The sequence below is a fragment of the Tenrec ecaudatus genome, chromosome 16 (assembly GCF_050624435.1).
Source record: "Tenrec ecaudatus isolate mTenEca1 chromosome 16, mTenEca1.hap1, whole genome shotgun sequence".
Classification (NCBI taxonomy): Eukaryota; Metazoa; Chordata; class Mammalia; order Afrosoricida; family Tenrecidae; genus Tenrec; species Tenrec ecaudatus.
The window spans coordinates 79,462,681-79,488,020 of NC_134545.1; the positions used below are offsets into that span (position 1 = coordinate 79,462,681).

Here is a 25,340-nt window from a genome sequence, read left to right on the forward strand (position 1 = left end):
GTTTCCCTTCAATAGATTGTCTCAGGCTTTCCTCACAGTAATCTTAGGAGAAAAACACAGCTCCATTTTAAAGTTGACGATTGCGGAATGCAGTAGTTCAGTGCAGCAAAATCTTAGACCAGGTGGGAAATTTAACAGGCTCGTTCTCCCACTGAGTGAGTTTTTTCAGCAGAGATGGAATGTCATTACCTCCTTTCCTAATCTGCAATATCATCAGGGGAAAACAAAGAGGGATTTTCCCAACATGTAACAAATAGTCTTTTCTAGTTAAGATATTTGTTTATAAATTAAACTTCCGTGACATGACATTTCCTCTTTATTTACTTACTTGGGCTGTTCAAAGCCATTCTTTAATTATTCATTGCCTTTCGGAACCCCAAGGGAAGGGGAAGTGGATCCCCACACAAAGTCATGCGCAGTTTCTGATAGTCCTTTGGGCAGCAGTAGCTAGCTCCTCACCCTCCTCCCCGTACCAGGCTCTGCGAGGAGCTCTCTGTGAAAGCACGTTCTTCTGTAAAACAAGGACGTATTGTTTCTAGGTCTCTCTTCTAAAGCTACAGGGAAGTACAGCAGAGCAGGAAGAGAATATACAATGAAACAAACACTCGCCCGCCGTAGTGTGCCCGTCTCCCTCCCACCACCCATAATGCCTCCCCTGGTGATTGTGACATTCTGTCTACTCACGGCCCAAAGTCAAATCCTCCTGATTCAAGTGTGAAACTGCGTCTGCGCCTGGACTAGTCTGCAGACAGACTGAAGAGTGGTGTGGATTGTGCCCATTGTTCCTCTCTCTCCTCTACTCTTGACACCGCTAATTGTATTACTTTGTATTTGAGTGAATAACTGGTTTTACGCATAAAGGAAAATAGATTAAGTTAGTCTCATGGATAAGAGTTTTCTGAGAGCTCTGGTTGATTAAAATACGAGTTTCCTTCAAAAAGTATTGCTACCAAGATAGCAGTTCATGTATGGCTTTACTTCCAACACAATGTGTTTAAGCCATGACATGCCCTGGCGGTCATTTGATGGCTGTAGCCACGTTCTCTGAGTAATATTCTGATTTAGTCTCATTATGATGCTTTCCAAACAAGAAAAAAGTCCAATAAAAACAGTGACTTATGATGGGATCTTCTGGACCAATTGAATTCAAAGCTGAGTCCAAAAGTATTGCTACAAAATTGTAGAAACTCAGTAAAGCTCAGGCTATGTAGATTGCTTTTTCCTGGGGGGAGGGAGGCAAATGTTGATAGAGTTTCTTAAAGGACACAGCATGCTCACAGGCTTATTAGGACAAACGTTGAAGAAAACTGAAAAATGCACTGGTGAGAAAAAGACAGAACCGCTTGTACCTGCTTATTTTTGAGAAGTAGGAAAGACTGCCCTATGAGAATTTCTTTGGGAAACCTTACCCCATCCACCCTACAACCCTGACCTTGCCCCTTCAGCCTTCTTGCGCCCCAAATCCAAGAGCATTTTTTACAAGGAACATGGTTTGATCAAGGATACCCAAAAGGCCATTTTGATGAGGTGTAGATCAAAGAGCACATGATCCTTTGATGAAGGGTTCATTGCCACTAAGTCAATGCTGACTCATAGCGGCCCCTTGGGGGTTTCCAAGACTGTAACTGCTTATGGAAATAGAAAGCCCAGTCTTTCTCCCTGGGAGTTGCTGGTGGTTTCAAACTGCTGACCATGAGGATCACAACCCAATACATAACCACTACACCCCCAGGACTCCTTTGATGAAGAGTTAGAAAGGTGGAAAACCTTCAAAAATGTATAGACCTACATGGAGGCGAGGCTGAGAGAAAATAGCTTCACATTTTGATCATGTTAATAAAGATTTCTGTGACTCTGTAACAAAACCTTTCTGCTGCTTTTGTATCTCCTCCAGCATTTGTTACACTAAGACAATTGGGATCTCTGAACAGAAGAAAGCTCCTTGAACTTTCAATCTCCTCTGTAAAATGTTTCTTTTCTTTTTGTCCTTTAGGTAAAAATACATATAACTAAGTATTTGCCAATTTAGCATTTTTACATCTACAATGTTATGATATCAATCGCATTAATCATGTTATACAATCACCACCCATATCTGTTGCCAAAATTTCCACCACCATAAACAGAAATTCACTGTTTCATAAACAATGATTTCCCCTTTCCTCCTCCCTCCCAGTCCTAGTAGCCATGAATAAACTTTGGTCTCTACATTTGCTTACTCTAGATATTTTGTACAAGTGACACCCTGTAATATTTTCCTTTGTGATTGACTTTCCTTTGGAAAAACTTTAGCATCCAGGGGAAAGGAAAGAGGAACTAATGGTTTCTGGAGGTGGTCAAAAATGGAACTGGGGAAAGCAATATGTAAATAGAAGACAATCCCGAGTCTTCACCAGCCCTCCGACTGTTCCTATGCGTCGTCGCAGCCACAGCATCAATGCGTTTCACCGAGGGACTTCTTTTCTGCTGTCCCTCCACTTTATGGAGCATGATATCCTCTGGTCTCCCCTGACAATATGTCCAAAGTACAAGATGAAGTCTTACTATCCTTGCTTCTAAGGTACACCGCGGGCATACTTCTTTTAAGACGGATGGGTTTGTCCTTTTAGTAATCCATGATACTTTCAATATTCTTTCCCCACACCAAAATTCAAATCCAATGTCCACATTTCCAATGCATATGAAGCAAATGTGGAATACCATCGCTTGGGTCAGAAGCACCTTAGTCCTCAAGGTAACACCCTTGCTCTTCAATACTCTAAAAAGGTCTTGTGCGGCACATTTACCTAATGCAACATGTCTTTTGATCTCTTGATGGCTGCTTCCATGAGCACTGATTGTGAATCCAAGCAAGGCAAAAATCCTTGACAACTTTGGCCTTTTCTCCATTAAAAATTATGCTGCCTATTGATGCAGGTGTGAGGATTTTGCTCTTCCTTATATTGAGTTGCAATCCACACTGAAGACTGCAATTCTTGCTCTTCATCAGCAAGGTCTTCAAGTCCTCCTGATGTTCAACAAGGTTTTCTACTAGAACAGCACTAAATAACTAAGACACCTCAATCTGCATGCTGAGCAAATCATCTGAGAAACTGAACTGTGTGAAGGAGAATGTATCATCAGGATTGAAGGAAGACATTAATAATCTGTGATATAACACGACCTTGCTTGCTGGACGTGAGGAGGACTTGCTGGTGAAGGTCAAGGGTTTAAGTCTTCGATATGGGTTACAACTTAATGGAAAGAAAACCCCAAGTCCCCTCTGGACCACTGGGTAACATCATGATAAAGGGATAAAAGACTGGACTTTGCAAACATTCCATCTTTCTTGGATCCACAACCAATACTCATGGAAGCAGCAGTCAAGAAGTCAAAGAACACACTGTATTGGGTGAATCTTCAGCACAAGACCTCTTTGAAATGTTGAAGAGTGGGCATGTCGCATTGAGGACTAAGATGTGCCTGACCCACACGGTGGTATTTTCAATTGCCTCCCAGGCATGTGAAAGTGGGACATTAAATAACGGAGACTGAGGAAGAATTGGTGCATTTGAATTATGGTGCTGGCCAAGATATCGAAAGTACCGTGCACTGCCAGAAGAACAAACAAGTCTATCTTGGAAGAGATGCAATCAGAAAGCTCCTTCAAAGCATGAATAGCAGGACTTCATTTCCTGTACTCAGAACATGTTATCAGGAGAGACCAGCTCCTGAAGGACATTTTGCTTGGTAAAGTGGAGGGGCAGTGAAAAAGAGGAGGGCCCTGGATGAGATGGACGGACACAGTGGCCGCAATGGTGGCCTGAAACAAAGCAACAATGGCACGGGACTGGTGTGCGGAGGGCCCCTAGGGGTGGGAAGTGACCCAAGGGCACCTAGCACCAACAGCAGCACAGGTGTTGTCTGTTTCTTGGCTCACATCCTAGCTCTTTGCTCTGGAATTCAGAGCAATCACCCGGTCACATATCAGGGACCCATGGATCAAACCCTGCCGCCAGAATTGTTTGGTTTGGTTAAAACAGTCTATAATTACATATTGATTTTTGAATGCCTTTACACACAACACGCACTCTTTAGTTCCTCACAGACGCCACCATTTCTTGTTGCCTAATATCTGTCCGCTTTATTGTTCCCCAAAGGCACTTGAATATGAAACTTGTGCATCTAGATTTTAAATCTCAGGGTTACACTTGGCAAAACTAGTTCAGCCTACTTGTAACTCTATATCCCAAGAGTAAACTGTTTCCTGCAGATCACTTGTGACTTCAGAGCAAAAGTACTGTTTGACAGCATTTCTGTTTTCAGCTGAGTTGATATCCCTGGGTACCCTGCTAAACCCTGGGTTTAGCTGACACTACTCTGTCTTCTTGGCAGTCCTGGTGAATTTCCACCTTTTCTCCATCCTCACATCCGAAATGATATACATGAGAAACCCCAGAAAGACTTGGGTTTTACTCATTTTAAAAAGGGGTGATGATTCCCTTTTAAATAAGAAAACATTTAATGTGATTAACTACTAATCAATAAGTTGGAAGTTCGAGTTCAAGGTCCAGTGGTGCCTTTGAAGAAAGGCCTAGTGATCTATGTTAGGAAAGTTAGTCATTGAAAACTCTCTGGAGCACGGTCCCATTCTGATACAACCAGTTCACTCTGAGTTCGAATGGGCTCAATGGCAGCCAAAAAAGCTGTGAGTGAGATAATATATACAATGTGTGCTACACTTGAGAAATAGTCCTTCCTTTTGTGTGGCTAATTCTTTTTTTTTTTAACATTTTATTAGGGACTCATACAACTCTTATCACAATCCACGCATATAAATACATACATCAATTGTATAAAGCACATCTGTACATTCTTTGCCCTAATCATTTTCAAAGCATTTGCTCTCCACTTAAGCCCTTTGCGTCAAGTCCTCTTTTTTCCCCTCCCTCCCCGCTCTCCCCTCCTTCATGAGCCCTTGATAATTTATAAATTATTATTTTGTCATATCTTTCCCTATCCGGAGTCTCCCTTCACCCCCTTTTCTGTTGTCCGTCCTCCAGGGAGGAGGTCACATGTAGATCCTTGTAATCGGTTCCCCCTTTCCAACCCACTCACCCTCTACTCTCCCAGTATCGCCCTTCATACCCCTGGTCCTGAAGGTATCATCCACCCTGGATTCCCTGTGCCTCCAGCTCCTAGCTGCACCAGTGTACAACCTCTGCTCTATCCAGGCTTGCAAGGTAGAATTTGGATCATCATAGTTGGGGGGGGAGGAAGCATTTAGGAACTGAAGGAAAGCTGTATTCTTCATCAGTGCTACATCGCACCCTGACTGACTCATCTCCTCCTCTAGACCACTCTGTGAGGGCATCTCCAGTGGCCGACAAATGGGCTTTGGGTCTCCAATCTGCACTTCCCCCTTCATTCACTATGGTAAGTTTTTGTGTGTGTGTGTGTGATGCCTTATACCTGATCCTTCGACACCTCGTGATCACACAGGCTGGTGTGCTTCTTCCATGTGGGCTTTGTTGCTTCTGAGCTAGATGGCCGCTTGTTTACTTTCAAGCCTTTAAGACCCTAGACTATCTCTTTTGATAGCCGGGCACCATCAGCTTTCTTTGCCACATTTGCTTATACACCCGTTTGTCCTCAGCGATCGTATCATGGAGGTGTGCACCCAATGATATGATTTTTTGTTGTTTGATGCCTGATAACTGATCCTTTCGGAACCATGTGATCACACAGGCTGGTGTGTTCTTCCATGTGGGCTTTGTTGCTTCTGAGCTAGATGGCCGCTTGTTTATCTCTTTTGATAGCTGGGCACCATCAGCTTTCTTTACCACATTTGCTTGTTCACCTGCTTTGGCTTCAGCAGTTGTGTCGGGAGGGTGAGCATCATAGAATGCCAATTTAATAGAAGAAAGTATTCTTGCATTGAGGGAGTGTTTGAGTAGAGGCCCAAGGTCCTCCTGTTGTGTGGCTAATTCTTTCAAGATCTCCTGCACAGCCTTTCCACTTTGAATTCCTTTATCTTTCTCATTGCACTCATTTATCCTTCCATTACTTCATTTATTTGGCAAATATTACCTGGTCCTTTAATTTGCACTCACTGGGCCAAGTACTGAGAAAAGGCAAAGATCACCATTTTTGCCCTGTTGACTGTGTGGTCTACTAGTGGGAAACAAACATTAATCAAAAGTTCACACAAATAGGAATAGACTTATGATTTTTAGCTGTATGATTTTAGCTGAATCACAAAAGAAAGCTGATCTGGTGTTAAGGACTATCATGTTATTGTTGCTGTTGTTAGGTGCCATGGAGTTGATTCCGATCCATCAATAGCGACTCTACTTACAACAGAACGAAACACTACTGGGTCCAGCACCTTCCTCAACATTATTCTTATGTTCGAGACCATTTTTGCAGTCACTCTGTCAATCTATCTTGGTGAGGGCCTTGTCCAGGAACTGGTCATGACAGCATGTCTGAAGTGTTTCCAACCTTGTCTCTAAGGAGCATTCTGACTGTATTTCTTCCAAGACTGATTTGTTTGTTGCCTGTTTAGAGTACTTTCAATATTCTTGGACAGCACCATAATTCAAACTTGTCATAGTAGGGGCAAATGGGCTGGTCAGGAAAGTCATATTTTTTATTGAAAGCTCATGATTGGGCTGAAATCTGAAGGAAATAGAAGTGGAGTTTATGGGATGAAGATGAGGTGGTATGTGCAAAATCCATGTGATTAGAGGAACACAGGATTATCAATCAACTAGTCAGAGTTTTGTCAATTGCTTTTCTTCCTACACTTTCCCATCCTCCTCAGTCAGCCATGTTTCTTCCCCCCATTATCATGACCCCACTTCTACCTTACAAATCTGGCTAGACCAGAACATGTACACTGGTACTGATAAGAGCTCTCAACACACAGAATCTAGGACAGATAAACTCCTCACAACCAATAATGAGATTAGGGATACCATGCGGGTAGGGGGAAGGTGGGGAAAGAAGGGGGGAAAGGAGGATCCAATTGCAATGATCGACATACAACCCCCTCCCCCCAACCCAGGGGGGTGAACAATGGAAACGTGGGTGAAGAGAGACAGCAGATAGTGTAAAATATAAAAATAAAAATAATTCATAAATTATCCAAAACTCATGAGGGTGGGAGGGTGGGGAAGGGAGGGGAAAAAAGAGGATACCAAGGGCTCAAGTAGAAAGAAAATGTTTTGGAAATATTGATGGCAATAAATGTACAAATGGGCTTGATACAATTGATGTATGGATTGTTATAAGAGCTGTAAGAGCCCCCAATAAAATGATTTATTAAAATAAAAATTTAAAACTATTAAAGAACAAAGATGTCATTTTTTGAGGGGCTGTCCCCAATCCCAACTACATGGACAGCTGCCTCTCCCCCCAGAAGAATTTACTTCAGAGGACAGCACTGAAACTATAGCTCAGGGAGAGGGCTATGTCTGATCAGAGCACATGGGAGCAAATGAAGGCGGAGGAAGAGTGAGTAGAGCATATCCTGGCCCACCAAGCCCTGAGGATGATATCCCCGCTCAGAACAGTGAGTGCACAGAGAGGACCATATGGCTGGCCACATTATGAAACACAGTATCCCTCACTGACCAATAGTCCTGTCCTACATGGGACGACACTGGAGACAGTGTGTGGGAACTATGCACCATCTGACCCCACCACACCAAGGCAGAACACTAATGGCATGCAACAGAACAGCAAAGGGAACAGAGCAAGGAAGTCCCGAGGGAGTACCAAAAATAGACTTTGGAACCAGGGTGTGGCACCCCATGAGACTGATGGGAAAACACTCCTAAAGGTCAACAAACAGACCTTGAACTGTTTACAGGCTTTTTTTCCCCTTTGTTGTTGTTGTTGTTGTTTTGCTCTGTCTTATTTTTGTGTGTATTACTGTGTCTTCAGTCTATCTAGATAACCTAGGTGGGATAAACAATCTGGAGGAGAAAACAATGGGACTGACGACGGTTCGGGGGGGCGGGGGGGACATGGGAGAGGAGCTGGTGGGGGAAAGCAAGTGGTGTTAACAAACCCAGTGAAAAGAAAACAACAAGTGATCCAAAATCAGTGGCAAGGAGGGTGTAAGAGGCCTGGCAGGGCTTGATCAAGGGCAATGTAACAGAGAGGAATTACTGAAATCCAAATCAAGGCTGAGCATGATAGTAGGTTAAAAGGAAAGTCAAAGGAAATAGAGGAAAGAACTAGGAGGCAAAGGGCATTTATAGAGGTATAAATACAGACATGTACATATGCAAATATACATATGATAAGGGGGAAATAGATCTATGTGCATATATTTATAGGTTTAGTATTAAGCTAGCAGATGGACATTGGACCTTCATTCAATACTCCCTCAATGCAAGAACACTTTGTTCTATAAAACTTGCATTCCATGATGCTCACCTTCCTGACACGATCGCTGAAGACAAAGCAGGTGTATAAGCAAATGTGGTAAAGAAAGCTGATGGTACCCGGCTATTAAAAGATATAGCGTCTGGGGTCTTAAAGGCTTGAAGATAAACAAGCAGCCATCTAGCTGAGAAGCAACAAAGCCCACATGGAAGAAGCACACCAGCCTGTGTGATCACGAGGTGTCAATGGGATCAGGCATCAAAGAACAAAAAATCATATCATTGTGAATGAAGGGGAATGCGGAGTGGGGACCCAAAGCCCAACTGGACATCCCTTTGTAGAAGGGTTGAGAGCAAGAGATGAGCCAGTCAGTGTGCAGTGTAGCAATGATGAAACATACAACTTTCCTCTAGTTCTTAAATACTTCCTCCCCGCCACTATCATGATCCCAATTCTACCTTACAAATCTGGCTAGATTCGAGGATGTACACTGGTACAGGCAGGAATTGGAGACAAAGGGAATCCAAGACAGATGATCCCTTCAGCACCAGTGATGAGAGTGGCGGTATTGGGAGGTACTGGGAGAGAAAGTGGGGTGGAAAGGGGGAACTGATTACAAGGATGGACATATAACCTTCTCCCTGGGGGATGGACAACAGAAAAGTGGGTAAAGGGAGACGTCGGACAGTGTAAGACATGACAAAATAATAATAATTTATAAATTATCAAGAGTTCATAAGGGAAGGGGGGAGTGGAGAGGGACCAGAAAAATGAGGAACCTATACCAAGGGCTTAAGCAGAAAAAAAATATTTTGAGAATGATGAAGACAACAAGTGTACAAATGTGCTTGACACAATGCATGTATGTATAGTTTGTGATAAGAGTTGTACAAGCTCCCAATAAATTGATTTTTTTAAAGAGATGTCATTTTGAGGACTAAGTTGAACCTGATCCATGGTATTTTCAATGGTCTCGAATGTATGCGAAATCTGGACAATTAATAAGGAAGACCAGAAAAGATTATGCTTGTGAATTACGGTGTTGGCAAAGAGTATTGAAAGTACCATAAAGAACAAAAAGAACAAACAAATCTTGGAAGAAGTATAGCAAAAATGCTCCTTAGGGGTGAGGATGACCAGACCTGATCTCATGTACTTTGGATAAGTTTTCAGGAGAGACCAAACCAATGTGTAACCACTACACCACCTGGGCTTCTTCAGAAAAGACCAGTTCCTGGAAAAGGGCATGATGCATGGTAAAGTAGAGGGTAGTTGAAAAAGAAGAAGAAAACTCTCAGCAAGCAGACGGGCACTGTGGCTTCACCAATGGGCTCAACCATAACAATCATGAGGGCGGTGCAGCACCAGGCCGTGTCTCCTCCGGCTGTACACAGGCTCACTGTGAGTCAGAACTGAGCGCACAGCACCCAACCGTGACGGTACTTTTTGTACTGAAGTTACATAAAATGTCTAATTTATTATGGTAGGAGCAACTATTTGCAGCATCTCGCATTGTTAGAAGTTTGTCTAAAAAGAGAAAAGAGGTTTTATCTATAATCTTAAAATTGGGGTGTAGACATATTTTTACTCGACATGTAGTTTTATGCCTTCTTGGAGCACGGAAATATTTACAACTCTAGTCTTATTTGGGGCTGCATTTCAGACGATTCTTTTAAATATTTATTATTGGAAAAAATTGTAAGTAACATGAAAAATTATATCATGTGAAAGTGAAAGAAATTCTCCTTGAACTTCTATTGTTCTGATCTTTTTTTTTTGGTAAGTTAAATGTCTTTTTATTTATTTATTTCATTTTTAAAACATTTTATTAGGGCTCATACAACTCTTATCACAATCCATCCATATACATTATTGTTCTGATCTTTATTGAAATATAGAAGAAGTTTTATATGCCATTGTTATTTTGATTTAAAAATATGAGTTCTCTACTTTTTAGTTAATACAGTTTTAGAAATATTTTCACATTCTTGGGTTTTCATCATTTTAAATATCTTTATAAGATTTATTAATATACATTTTCTGCCTACTCCCCATATTTTTTACTATTTAGGTTACTTCTAGTTTCTTGCTTTACATATATTGCTGTAGGCATCTTTGTATGGCTTTTGTTTCAGCTGTGTTTCCTTATGAATCATTTTTGAGACAGGTTATGAGTTAACCTGCCAAGATTCTGATTCTTTAACGTGGCAGCTATATAGTAATATGCTGTGTAGCTATGTAAGGATCTTCCAAGATGTGGTCTGATGGGATCATCTCTGACCTGATGTAAGGGGATTCGGGTGGGAGTCAGCACCCTTACTCCTCATAGGTCTGATCCAGTGTAAAGGAAGTCTCTTCAGACGTGTGGCCTGTATCAAATATACGTGGATGTTCTGACAACATTCTCCAACTTCTTGTTTGCTCTGGATCTTGCATCTTACCATCTGACTATCAGTTCTTGGGACCTACTCATCTCTTGCTATAGTGCCCGCTGGGCTTGGGCTACTTCAGCCTCTTTCACCGGTAAGCCGATCAGCTATGTGAGCCAAGAGAAGGCTCACCCTCATGCCTGACCCAAGGAGTTGGGACTTGGCAGCGTCTACCTACCTTGCCTTGTGAGCCAATTCTTAAACTAAAATCTCTCTCTCTCTCTCTCTCTCTCTCTCTCTCTCTCTCTCTCTCTCTCTCTCTCTCTTCTCTTTCCCCTCTCTCCTCTCTGTACAGGCACACACACACACACGGGCTTCAAAAAATTAGTGGAAATTTATTACCTTTTAAAACTCCCTCATAGATATAGCCAACCTTCACTGGTTTTGTTTCTCTAGAGAACCACCCTTAGACAATCTCCTGATGATATGATTTTCAGCACTTTTATATGAGTATATAGCACCAGTTTGCTTCCCCAAAGGCTCAGTATGCATTTCCAAAGGATGTCATCTGGCTCTTGGATTGTGATTGACCTTTGTGGTTTACCAACAGCAGCTACATACTTAGTGATCTTACTACCATTTTTTCCACATGTATCTCACTCCGCTGAGTTCATCTGCATCACACCTATTTGCAGTTCTTTTCATTTCATATAGCCCACAGCCTTTGTCCGACTCCCTCCCTCTCATCAGCTGAGCTCCTATCACGCATGTACGGAATGTTATGTAAGCCATTTGCACACGTTGAAGATTATTTCAGTTGTATCCCAAGTGGCTTAGTCTTAAAGAAGACTGCATTCCCACTGCTTTACAGAATTTGGTTGTGTTACCAAATTTATTCTATATCTTGTCAATCAATTTTCTTTTTTTTAACATTTTATTAGGGACTCATACAACTCTTATCACAGTCCATACAGACATCAATTGTTAAAGCACATCTGTATATTTGTTGCCCTCATCATTTTCAAAGCATTTGCTCTCCACTTAAGCCCTTTGCATCAGGTCCTCTTTTCCCCCTCCCTCCCTCCCCACTCCCACTCCTTCATGAGCCTTTGATAATTTATAAATTATTATTTTGTCATATCTTGCCCTGTCCGACATCTCTGTTCACCCACTTTTCTGTTGTCCGTCCTCCAGGGAGGAGGTCATATGTAGATCCTTGTAATCGGTTCCCTCTTTCCAACCCAGTCTCCCTATACCCTCCCAGTATTGCCCCTCGCACCCCTGGTCCTGAAGGTATCATCCACCCAGGATTCCCTGTGCCTCCAGCTCCTATGTGCACCTCTGCTCTATCTAGACTTGCAAGGTAGAATTCGGATCATGATAGTTGGGGGGGAGGAAGCATTTAGGAACTGGAGGAAAGCTGTATTCTTCATCGGTGCTACATCACATCCTGACTGACCCATCTCCTCCCCTAGATCCCTCTGCAAGGGGATTTCCAGTGGCCGACAAATGGGCCTTAGGTCTCCACTCTGCACTTCCCCCTTCATTTACTATGGTAAGATTTTTTTTTTTGATGATGCCTTATACCTGATCCCTTCGACACCTCGTGATCGCACAGGCTGGTGTGCTTCTTCCATGTGGGCTTTGTTGCTTCTGAGCTAGATGGCCGCTTGTTTACCTTCAAGCCTTTAAGACCCTAGACACTATCTCTTTTGATAGCAGGCCACCATCAACTTTCTTCGCCACATTTGCTTATGCACCCATTTGTCCTCAGTGATCGTATTGTGGAGGTGTGCGACCAATGATATGATTTTTTGTTCTTTGATGCCTGATAACTGATCCCTTCAGAACCATGTGATCACATAGGCTGGTGTGTTCTTCCATGTGGGCTTTGTTGCTTCTGAGCTGATGGCCGCTTGTTTATCTTCAAGCCTTTAAGACCCTAGATGCTATCTCTTTTGATAGCCGGGCACCATCAGCTTTCTTCACCACATTTGCTTGTTCACCTGCTTTGGCTTCAGCGGTTGTGTTGGGAGGGTGAGCATCATAGAATGCCAATTTAATAGAAGAAAGTATTCATGCATTGAGGGAGTGCTTGAGTAGAGGTCCAAGGTCCTCCCAGCACCTTAATACTAAACCTATAAATATAGGCACATAGATCTATTTCCCCATCCTCATATATATATATTTGCATATGTACATGTCTTTGTCTAGACCTCTATAAATGCCCTTTGCCTCCTAGCTCTTTGTCAATCAATTTTCAAAGTGACTTCTCACCACAATTTGGCTTCAGCAATTCGCCTTTGACTCACTCTTCAAATCAGCATCCACTGAGGACAACCTATAATTGTTTTTGGTTTCATGATTGTATGTTGATACAAAACAAATAATCCACAGACACTGAAAATTACAGGCTTAGTGTTTGCCTGTGCATAAAAACCCTAGCCCAAGTCACTGTAAAATTACAGCAGTGTAATGGCTACAAAGAAAAAGTTAAAATACCATAATAGTATGTGGGAGAAGTCTAGTCACTTATGGTTGTGGGAAGGGTGTCAGGAAAGACCTCTCTGAAGAGGTTACATTAAAACTGAGTCCGGAAGGAAGAATACACATTAGTTCACTTACTAACTGCTACCTAGCATAGTCCAGTGAATTCTCCACTTCCCCACCCTCAACATCCTATTGCATTTATTTAAGGAAAACTTAAATCACACGAGGGCAGTTTTAGAACCTGTTTTATATAATCAGCCACTAATTTTCATCCCCATTGACTGACAGTAGGCTTTCGAAAGTAGTGGCAGGTGTGTAGGCAACCAATGCATAGAGAGTTTGTTTGGTGAATCTTCATTTCCTCCTCATTGTGTTTCCTGGAGAGCCGTACATGGGTATGGTAATGGAACTTCCTGATTCTTTTGTTACAGACAGCTTGGGGTCACTTGGTGAACTCGGTGTCCATCGTACATCTGATGTTTGCATCTCCTTCATGCCAAACTTCTGAATCTCCTTGAGTACCCTCAGGGCACACTTCTTGAAGTCCATGCCATGGATGTGCTTGTGAATGTTGATGGTGCATTCTCTGATCACAACTTTATTGATAAGCAAATGGCCCTTCTCACTGGCCTTCTTTGCAGGAGCCATGATGCTGGGAAAAGACCGGAAAGGCATAAATTCATTAATACGAATCTTTTAGTCAAAGACTGCAACTCCCACAAAAATGACTTTTTCCTGATGGGTCTGAGTAAGAGAAGGTGTGGAAAATAGGGATAAGATCCTATGCTTTAACTGTGAGTGATTGCTAACAGAGTTCATTGTGATTGCCATCCTGCTGGGATGAGCCATCTCAGAAATAGGAAGGGGAGGATTTGATTTCACTACCAGCAAATGAGAAAAGCCAGGAGTGGAACACATTCTTTGGACCCCAAGATAACTGTGCATTGAACTTGATCTTGGAGGCAGTTTTAATATCAGAGCAGTAGCAACAGCAGAACCAAGAGCCAGAGTATGAGACTGCTCAGTGGACTTCCCAGCCCATAGAGCAAGTAAAGCCTTTGGGTAGGAAGCTGACTTTTGTCTGGGGAGACTCCAGGCACTTAATTGGGGGAGCTATGTTTGCTGACCCATAGAGCTAGAGCTCTGAATCTTTGGCCTGAAGCTCATGACAGAATAGTGTGCCCTTTGGGCAATTTATTGGCATCCTCCAAAGAGCTTTGTAACATGGCTGAAAGGCAGAGCATTTAAGAGAAATCTGCCTTTGGACACAACTGAAAAGAGTGTATCCTGACCATTTGCTGTAACCTATTACTTCTTATTAAACTCCATATCATGAATACTATCTATCAGTTATCTGAAAATACTGAACCCAGCTGAAAACAGTATAGAGTGTGTTGGGAGAGAGAGTTAGTGTGGGACAGGTCTGACCTCAACTTCATAGAAATCTGCCTTGAGCAATGCTGACGTGAAGTTTGGTTTCCCCTTCTATCCGTCGTAGCTGGAGGAGGTCAGATGTAACCCCTACATCAATTCTTTTTTACAACCAGATTAACATGGTGGAAAAAGAGTATTGGACAAGAAGACCAATAGGCATGAACCTCTTTAGACAAAAGGGAGTTAGCACATTATTTTCAAAACAAAGTGTGTCTTGTCTGAAGCATAATGATTGAGAAGTGTGTGAGGATACCGGTGAGACAGATAAGACAGTCACCAAAGGAGAACAAAAGTCGACCAAAGACGGAGCATGTAGAAGGAGTCTAGGAGCAGGAATGACAGAAAGAAGACCAACATGATTGAAGTTCAGAGAATTTGAGAAAGGAGGTTGGCCAGGGTAGCAGACAATGAAGAATCTTGTAGGCCATACAAAACAGATTTTGTCCTTGTTCTTAAGAGAATGAGAAACCTTTATATTTGGATTAAGAAAAAGTGTCCTCTCCAAAATAATTTAGAAGACCCATTAAAAAATTGTAGTCGATGAGATGAAGTCAATAAAGTAATGGAACCTAAGGAAAACTAATGTTTCTTTTTAAATGATTGAAAGATTACGTATAATGATGATGTTTGCAAAAAGGTACCTTGGCTGCAATGTGGCAAATTATTTGGATGTGGTCCCAAGTGGATGTGGGGAAAGCATGGGAAGTTAATTCTGTCATCCAGAAAAAAAAGATGATGGTAATGTAGTCTGGGTTGGTGAGTATAGTGTGAAGTGAATGAACTGAAAGATATTTAGAAAGTAAAGCAGACAGATTTTGTTTATTACTTGGTGTGTTAATTTCTTGGGGTTCCAAATTAGTTATAAACTTAAAACAACATTAATTTATTCTTGCACAATTCTGAAGGTCAACACTTCCATATGGTGATGTTGGTGTTGGTAGGGTTGGTTTCTTTTAGAAGCTCTAAGGAAGAGAAAATCTCTACCATGTCTCCCTCTGAGCTCCTGGTGGCTGTTGGCAATCCTTGGTGTTTCCTTGATTTATAGATGCCTCATGCCAATCTCTGGCTCCGTCATTTCATAACGTTTTCCCCTGTATATCTGTGCATCTTCATTTTTTATGTATCTTGTTAGTATACCTGTCATTGAATCTGGGACCCATTATAATCAACTACTATCTCATCTCAAGAACTTTAACTAATTACATCTGCAAAACACAATTCCAAATAGCATCATATTCAAAGGTATGTTGTATATCTTTTATTTTATTTTAGGGAGGGAACACAAACTCGAATTTGAATGCAAGCAACAGATGATGTGTCCCACAGTTGTCCCCTGGCCTTATTCTGACTGGTGATATTAAACTGCCCCATCACCTCTTTCCACAAAGATAGTTTATTGATTCCTGCATATTACATCTGGTGTGGTCCATGTATGCTTCAATTATTGGAGGTAGGGATTGGGATGTACAGAATAAGTCATTGGTTTTACAAAATTCAAACATATGATTTATCACCATGTTTCTATGACCAAGCCCACATTTTCAAACTATTGATCCTACTTTGTTTCTTTCACATTCCAATCACCAATAATTGTGAATACATCTTGATGGAATGTTTGATCGACTTAAACCTGAAGATGTTGATAAAAATCTTCAATTTCTTCATCTTCAGCATTTAGAGATTTGAATAATTTTAATAATAGTCATTGTAGTAGTTACATAATCTGTTGTCAATTTGAGACTTAACAGCAAAGTGGTGGAGGTTAGCCTGTCATTCAGGTTGCAGCTTGATGACCTCATTTGGAGGCGTAAAGGAGATAAATAGCTCTCTGGAGGCAGGACACTTGCTCGTTCCCTGGGAGACATTACTGATGATGATGGGTCTGATGGCGCTACACTAATGCAACCAGAGCCTAGAGTTGGAGGAGCCACGTGGAGGCCCACCCCAGCACTGAGATGCTTCTACTGTCACTGGATCCACAAGACTTTCCATCCACTGGCCTCCTGTGATCTTCCTGAATTAGGTGTCATTGCATGTGTTGCATGAGTCTGAAGAGGAATTTATAGTAGGTAGCAGACATATGAGCTAATATTAGACTTATGGACTTGATCTGGACTGGGATGTTTTTTCAATATTCGATTGCTCTTGTATATAAAGCTCTTTCTTTTTTTTAAACAATCATTTTATTGGGGCTCATACAACTCATCACAATCCATACAGACATCAATTGAGTAAAGCATCCTTATACATTCGTTGCCCTCATCATTCTCAAAATTTGCCTTCCACTTGGGTTCCTGGAATCAGCTCATTTTTTATTTTTTCCCTCCCCCTCCCTTCCTGCTCCCCATTCCCCATGAACCCTTAATAATTTATAAATTATTATTTTATCTTATCTTACACTGTCCGGCATCTCTTCACCCACTTTCCTGTTGCCCATCCCCCAGAGAGGTGGTCATATGTAGATTGCCAAGATCGGTTCCCTCTTTCTACCCCCCTTCCCTCCCAGTATTGCCACTCTCACCGTTGGTCCTGAGGGGTTCATCTCTCCTAGATTCCCTGTGCTTCCAGATCCCCACTGTACTGCTGTGCATCCTCTGGTCTAACCAGGTTTTCAAGGTAGAATTGGGATCATGATAGTTGGGTGGGGAGGAAGCATTTAAGAACTAGAGGAAGGTTGTGAGTTTCATTATTGCTACACTGAACCCCGAGTGACTCATCTCCTCCCCACTACCCCTCTGCAAGGGATGTCCAGTTGTCTACAGATGGGCATTGGGTCCCCATCACGCACTCCCCTCATTCATGATGATATTCCGACCCCCCCATGCTTTTGTTGCCTGAAACCTGGTCCCCTCGGCCCTTCATGACCACACATGTTGGTGTGCTGCTTCCATGTGGGCTTTGTTGCTTCTGGGCTAGATGGCCGCTTGTTTACTTTCAAGCCTTTAAGTTCCCTTTAAGTCTCTCAATAGTCGGGCACTATCAGCCTTCTTCACCACACTTATTTATGCACACATTCATCTTCAGCATTTATGTGGGGAAGTGATCACACAATGATGGTTTTTGTTCTTTGGTGTCTGCTACCTGATCCCTTCAACATATCATGTTCACTTAGGCTTATGTGCTTCTTCTCTGTGGGCTTTGTTGCTTCTGAGCTAGATGGCCACTTGTTTGCCTTCAAAGCTTTAAGACCCCAGATGCTTTATCTTTTTGATAGCCGGACACCATCAGCTTTCTTCAACACGTTTGCTTATGCACACATCTGTCTTCAGCGATCATGTCGGGAAGGTAGGTTTCATGGAATGATCATTTAGTTGAGCCAGGTGCTATTGTATTAAGGGAGTGTGCGCAAGGAGGCCCCACGTCCACCTGCTACCATCCTACTGAACCTATAAATATATGCACATAGGTCTATTTCCCCCATAATCATAAATATATTTACATATGTACATGTCTGTATTTAGGCTTCTATGTGTGCCCTTTGCCTCCTACTCCTTTCCTCTATTTCCTTAAGCTTTCCTCCTGTCCCACTATCATGTTCGACCTTCATTCTGGTTTCAGTAATTCCTCTCAGTTACCTTGCCCTTGGTCACTCCCTACCAGTGATCCCATCCCCCCCCTCCACTGGTTTTGAACCACTCATTGTTCCCTTGTCCCTGGGTTGGCCAACACCTCCTCCCTTCCCCTACCTCCCACACTCTCATGTCCCTCCGGGACTGTTGGTCCTGTTATTTTCTTCTCACGTTGTTTATCCAGCCTATCTTATCTAAGTGGACCTGCAGATATAATGATATTGGTACTGTCAAAGCCATCCGCATTTTTATGCACCTATTATTAAAGCTCTTTCTTATACACACATGAATGTCTCTGAATTTGTTTCTCTAGTCATCCCAGACTAACACAGTCATGTTAACAGATCTTCCTTGTAGACAAGCAGATTTTATTCCATCACTTCAGGATAGATCTTGAAATGTTTTTAACAATGAATGTGATGCCATTCCTCTTCAATTTGTCATTTTGGGCCTAGAAAATTGATGGATTATCTGATTCAAAATGACCAAACCAGCCCCTTTCAGCTCACGTATGTGTACAGTAATGACCTTTATGTGTTTCATTTCATTTTTTGATGAATTTCAATTTTCCTAGATTTATGCTTTGTGCCTTTCACATTCTAATTATCAGTGGATGTTTATATCTATTCTCATTCTGAGGTATGCTCTTTCAGCAGATGAAGGCCCCCAAAGCTTTGCTCCGTCTGATTCATTAAGGTTGATTCTGCTTTGAAGGGGCAGGTCTTCCCGAGTTGTATTTTGGGTGCCTTCCAATTTGAGAAGTTCATCTTTTGTTATATCAGACAATGCTTTATGCTATTCATAAAGTTTTCAGTGACTAATTTTTTAGAAAACTAGTTGATTTATTTTTAATACTTTCACCAATACATAATTAGTCTGGGTAGACTTCAGAAACAAATTCATAGACACTCATATGTGTTTAAGACAGATCTTTATATCAAAGAGTAATTGTATATTTAGAAAACATCCCAGCCAGTCCAGGTCAAGTCCATAAGTCTGATATTAACCCATATGTCTGATACCAGTCTGTAAATTCTTCTTCAGATTCATGCAACACATGTAATGACACTGAGTGCAGGAAGATCACAGGCCAGTGGGTGGAAAGTCTTGTGGATCCAATGATGGTGGGAGCATCTTAGTGCTGGCATGGGTCTCCACGTGGCTTCTCCAGCTCCAAGGCTCTGGCTGCCATCAGCTTAGTGCTCCATATGGTTTGTCAACAGGAAAGTGAGAGAGGTCTGTCCTGCCTCTAGAGAAGAAGACAGGAGTTCTCAGAATCCTCAGGAAAAGGCCACGCCCATACAGAGGCCTCATTGACTGTGACCTGGTTGAAAGGCTAGACCCCACCCCTACACAAGTTGACAGATTATGTAACTGCCACAGCATTGCATACATTTCAATAGTTCAATCACATTCATAAGAGTTTTGTAACCATTACCGAGATCAATGCCAGGATATTTCTTCTTTATACTTGTTATCAGTGACTAAGTTTTGAGAAGTAGAGTACCACTTCCATTTCACTAGTCTGTCTCAATGTGGAAGCTCCAATAAAACCTATTCCCCATGGGTGAGCCCATTGGTATTTGAAATACGGGTGGCATTGACTTCTAGCATCGTTAGCTACCATAGTACGTAATGCAAAGTCAGAGACAAGTAGTGGACCATTGATATGGCAATGATCGACTGTTATGGTTAATATTTACATATGACAATTCACTTAAAATGTCTTCATAAAGGTTTTGGATTTGGTTTTGGTTTCTCTCTTCATAGCATACGCTCCAATATAGTGGCAGGTATTGTGTATAATTGTCATGTTGTTTTAGACTTCGTTAAGCTCGAACACTTCCTTAGCTTTTTTCTTTTGTGATACTGATTTCCTTCTTCCTCAAACCAATGGCATTACATTATTTACTAATTGTTAACGTCTCAATGCAGAAGCATAGAAACCAGATGTTTGCCCATACAAGTTCTGTTGATCAATGGTCCCAATCTGAAACCCGGCATGACACAATGCTGGTGAGCCTAGGTAAATGTTGCGTGCATGACATCACACAGGGGACTCCCAGCTTGGCTCTCCAATGGCTTCTCTTGGCATTGCAACTGATCTCATTACCAGTTTTCACCAATCCCTTGGGGGAGTTGGGCCAATTCTGCTTTTATTTCTTGGTCAGGAACCTCTTGATCCTGGAAGTCTTATGAGAGGACATTGTGAAGATGGAAGGCAACCACCCTCGGGATAGTGGAGAAATGGAAAAGATGGTGACTTTTTAAAGTATGTGGACCCCTCACATTTTTTTTAAAGTAGAACTTTCCTCCTTTTGAGTTTGTCTGATGATTCTGTCTGGTCAGGCTGACTTTATGTGTTCTTAGCTGGAGCACTGTGTAAGTCGTGTGTATGGTTTTCCAGAAGCACAGCTAGAGATGCACACAGTGTAGACGCCTTTTTAAAGGCGTTTGCCTGTGCAGAGAAGAGGATAGATAAGGTTGCAGCACCAAAGCAGTATCCTCAAAGTTGGCTGTAATTAGCATGACTTAACTAGCTTTTAACACTGCCAGTGCAAAGAATTCCTCCTCCAGGGAGACTGCTTAATTGATCTGGGAAGGGGCCCAGTCATTGATATTTTCCAAAACTTCTTCAGCTTTTCTAATGCGCAGCCAACTTGGAGAAGTACTCGTTTAAGAGTATGTGGGTGGTGACCATGGTAGTCTAAGACTGTATCTGACTTGCTTCAAGGTTCATCCATGTAACAGAATTTCATTTCTCTTTATAGATGATCAATACTCTATTGTATGTTGTGGTACAATGAATTACTTAATACGGCTCTTCTAGCTATAGGCTTTGTAAATCCCATTAAATGACGGGGGTGACTCATTCAAGGGATTGGCTAGCTTGATAATAATATAAATATGGGGATGGTACCCTTGTAGGGTTGGGACCACAAAGAAGGTGTATGAAATCATGTGTTAGTCCGGGTAGAATAGAGAAACAAATCCAGGGAGATGTTCATATGTGTGTAAAAGAGAACTTTATATCAAAGAGTAATTGTATATTGAGAAAACATCCCAGCCCAGTCCTGATCAAGTCCTTAAGTCTGATATTAGCCCTTTTGTCCGACACCAGTCTATACATACCTCTTCAGACTCACACAACACATGGAATGACAGTGGGTGGAAAGTCTTGTGGATCCAGTGGCAGTGGAAGCATCTCAGTGCTGGCTGGGGTCTCCACGTGGCTCCTCCAGCTCCAGGGCTCTGGCTCCATCAGTGTAGCTCCATGTAGCTTGTTAACAGGAATACCTTGCATAGAGACAGGCAGAGAGTGTATATGGCCTCCAGTGGGCTATTTATCTCCATAGTGTCTCCAAATGAGGTCATCAAGCTGGAACCTGATTGACAGGCTAAACTCCACCCCTTCATTTTTAATAGTCTCAAGTTGACACCAGATTATGTAACTACCAGAAACCATAATGAGGATTCATCAGTTTTGCCATTCCCTTAACCTTAAAATGAGTCATGGCAGAGGTGAAAAGGGGACTCTCACTACCATTGAGAAAGAAGAATTAGAATAGAGTTCGTTCTTTGGACCGGAGGTTCCAGCACTTCCTCTTCAATCCAGGAGGCAGAGAGCTGTGACACCAGACATGGAGAAAGAGCAGCATCAGAAAATGGCATCAACAAACGCAGCAGCAGAACCAAGACCCAGCAGAAGACAGAGTAGTGAGTTTCTCGTCAGTGGAGTGAGAAAGCTGAGTGCCTTGGGGAAGGAGTCTTGCCATCGAAAGCAGGGCACCTCCAGGCACTTGTCAGGGCAGCTAGGTTGCCATTCCCGTGGAGCTAGAGCTGAGCGCTTCCAGGATGATTCTAATTGGAAAAGTGGAGTGCCCCTGGGCAATTAGCAGACTTGAGTTTTACACTTTGGCCTGAGCTGGGCAAAGGAACCCCGATGGCCTAGTGGTTATGCATTGAGCCGCTAGCAGTTCGAAGCCATCCGTCCCTCCTTGGGAGAAATACAGGACCTTCTCCTCCTATAAAGAGGTAAAGTCTCAAAGCCTCACTAGGGCAGGTCTCTCCAGCCCTACGCGGTCAGTATGAGTCAGCCTTGACTGGAGCGCAGTGAGTTTGAGCTGGGCAGAGGCCAAGCTGAGGGGCCAAGGGTCAGAGAGAGGCCTGCCTGCAGGCATGCAGGAAAAGAGGCTGCCCCGATTAAAAAGTATCCTGAGCGTTACTGAGCCTGAACTGCAATCTGGTGCTTCCCGACTTAACCCCACAATTTATGTCTTGTTCATGTGTTCACCTGCTGGGGGACCCTTGGGTTGTTTTTACCTTTTGGCTATTGTGAATAATATTGGTGTACAACTGAATTTCTAGGTCACATGGCAATCCCATAGTTAACACTTTGAGGCCCCACTGCATTGCTTTCCACAGCAGCATAAAGGTGTCACTTTCCACTAGCAATGCACAAAGGTTCCAATGGCTTCATTCTTTACCAAACACTTGTTATTTTTGGAAGTGTGTCTTTCTGGTTTTGATTTGCATTTCCTTCGTGACTAATGACATCGCGCATATTTTCTTGTGCTCCTTGTCTATTTGCTTATCTCCATGGGATACACTCCACTTATCCAAGATTTCCCCATATTTTTGATTGGGTTGTTTGCATTTTTGTTACTGAGTTGGAGGAATTCAGAAAAACTTGTTGTTCTTGACAAGGAAGTGAAAGGAGATGATCGAAAGCGAATCGTTAGACCCTGACGCTTACAAATAGTATGATTTAATCAAGAAATACTATAGTTAAAGCTACAAAGGAATAAGTTAAGCAATTAAGCCAGGATTGACAGCGGGCAGAAAATTCCGAGGTAAAATCTGTAGGGAGAGAAGAAAAAGCCTGCAAAGGCAAGAGAGTGAGATTAAACATCTGTAGCTAGCTCCATCATTTCATCATGTGTCTACCATCAGGTGTACCCTTCTCAAAGAGGATCTTTCTCACCTGTGTTCTGGAACATATTTTTTCTTTTAAGGAGTCGGACAATAATGCATTATAAACTATGCCTTTGCCACCTAGTCTTTCCCGCAGACCTTGAAAAATGTTCATTATTATAAGCACACACATATAACAATCCCAAACTGGTATTACCTTAAACCGGATCGTGGGTACATGGATGGTCATTTTACTTACATACTTTATTATTATTTCTATATATATACACACACGTGCAAAATGAGAGTAGGAGCTACAGCATCATCATCATAACTGACTTCAGCAGGGATAATGATCAGGGTCATTATCAAAAATGATTCCCAAGAGGTGACGGTCAGGCACATCTGCACGCTGCAGGGTTTTTCCTTAATTCTGACACCAGCCACTCTCCCTACGGCATTCCCTCCGGACCACGGAACGAAACGCTGCCTGTTCTCCACCTTCCTCACAGTAGTCATGTTTGCGCCCGTGACAGCAGCCACTCTGTCCGTCCGTCTCCTTCCTATCTTTCACTGACCCTCCACTTGGCCCAGCCTGGTGTCCTTTTTTTGTGGAGTTGGATAACCTGCTACAAGGGCTGCAGAGAAATGACGGACTACACTTACAACTGAGGGGGTTATGAAGAAATAGGGTTTAACTTGGGTTCTGAATCAACAGGCTACTGGTGCCCCTTTTCCATTGCAGGGCAGCGCTGAGCTTTTCTGGACCATATAAGCCTCCTCCTAGTCCCCTCAGAACAGGTCTCTTCTTGGCCCTCTGATAATAGACTACTTTTCATCTGTTTCTGTCAACACTGGCTCTCAAACAGGGCCCCTTCTGGGCCTGAACCCACCAGCTCTGTCACTAAGCTGTCTCTGGGACTGTCTCTGCTGGCCTTCTGAGGCTCTTGCTGTCTTCAGTGTTACAGTCCTTGACCCATTGTTACAGCTCCTCTAGCAGGCTCCTTCCTCCCTTTCTCTGCTGTCTCTCCTCCTTCCTGTCGCTTCTTCCTGCTTGGAAAACCTAGAGGGGAGGGGAGAGGGGAGTTACTATGTAATACACTTCTCATTGTCTATTTCAAGGCCTGTCCTGCCCCCCCCCCCACTCTTCCAGGGAACAGGCACAAGCTGACAGAGCCCCTTCTCAGTACATCACAGATATTTCATTTGCATAGTAGGCTGTGGTGATTTCATTCCATGCTATCTCGCCAATTCTTGCAAGGTGTATACCAATCACAGGACCTGCAGGCCAGGTCCCCACAAAACGTGTCAAACCAAGTTTAAAGCTCACCCAGGAAATGTGGCAATCCTTCTGGAGTAGAGCACTAGGAGAAAACTCTCAAGCTATTTTTCAAAACCGTGGCAAAAGGCCACCTAAAGGAAATAATTTTACGGTAATATGTTACATTCACCCATTTTGTGTATGTGTATATAGTTTCATAGAAAAATTCCAGGTTTGACATACTGCTGCTTCTACTTAATCCTTCCTTGTATGCTTTCATTGATAAAATTCAAGAATAACATTTACAGTTGTTGCCTCATCATATCCATAACAGGTGCTTCCTAATTCATTTCTATTAACCCACAGCCCTTGTTTATCCTCAAATAGAGATGCCTTCAAGTATTTTTGACAAAGCTCCAGATTTGCGTCCTTACCCCATCTTTGATTCTACCTAGGCGATTGTCATCCACGATCTGTATCTTTGAACCTAAACTTTTCCTTAAATTTTAGAACTTCAATTCTATGCTTGGTAGTTCTCAGTCTTTTACTTCACCGGACCTGTTTTCCCACTTGCTTCTGAGCCCAATATCCTGTTTCTTCAACCCACGTTGGTTTCCGTATCAGAACTTTGTAGGAACTCACTTCTTTTGACCACACCTCGTATCGCACCAGTTGACACTGCTCGTGATTTTTACCGCAGGCCGATCGACTTTATTTGCACAAAATTGTCAAGACCCCCCTTTGATCCATGATCACCGGGGTTGAGAACTAGCTCCACCTTTGCTCTCCGCCTGCCTCCACTTCCTGCTCTCCCCAGTTAGATGATAATGAGGCTCGTGAAGCAGGTGGGCGATTAGAAGAAGAGGAGGGCTTTGATAAGAGGCTCGGAAGCCCTAACATTAGGGCTAACGGTGGCAATGGGAATGC

At 42.6% G+C, this 25,340-nt stretch overlaps 1 pseudogene; it reads right to left on the minus strand.

Annotated features, from left to right (window-relative positions):
* Nucleotides 1-13,496: 13,496 nt before the first annotated feature.
* On the minus strand, nt 13,497-13,883 carry LOC142429670 (large ribosomal subunit protein eL31-like; annotated as a pseudogene).
* Nucleotides 13,884-25,340: the final 11,457 nt, after the last annotated feature.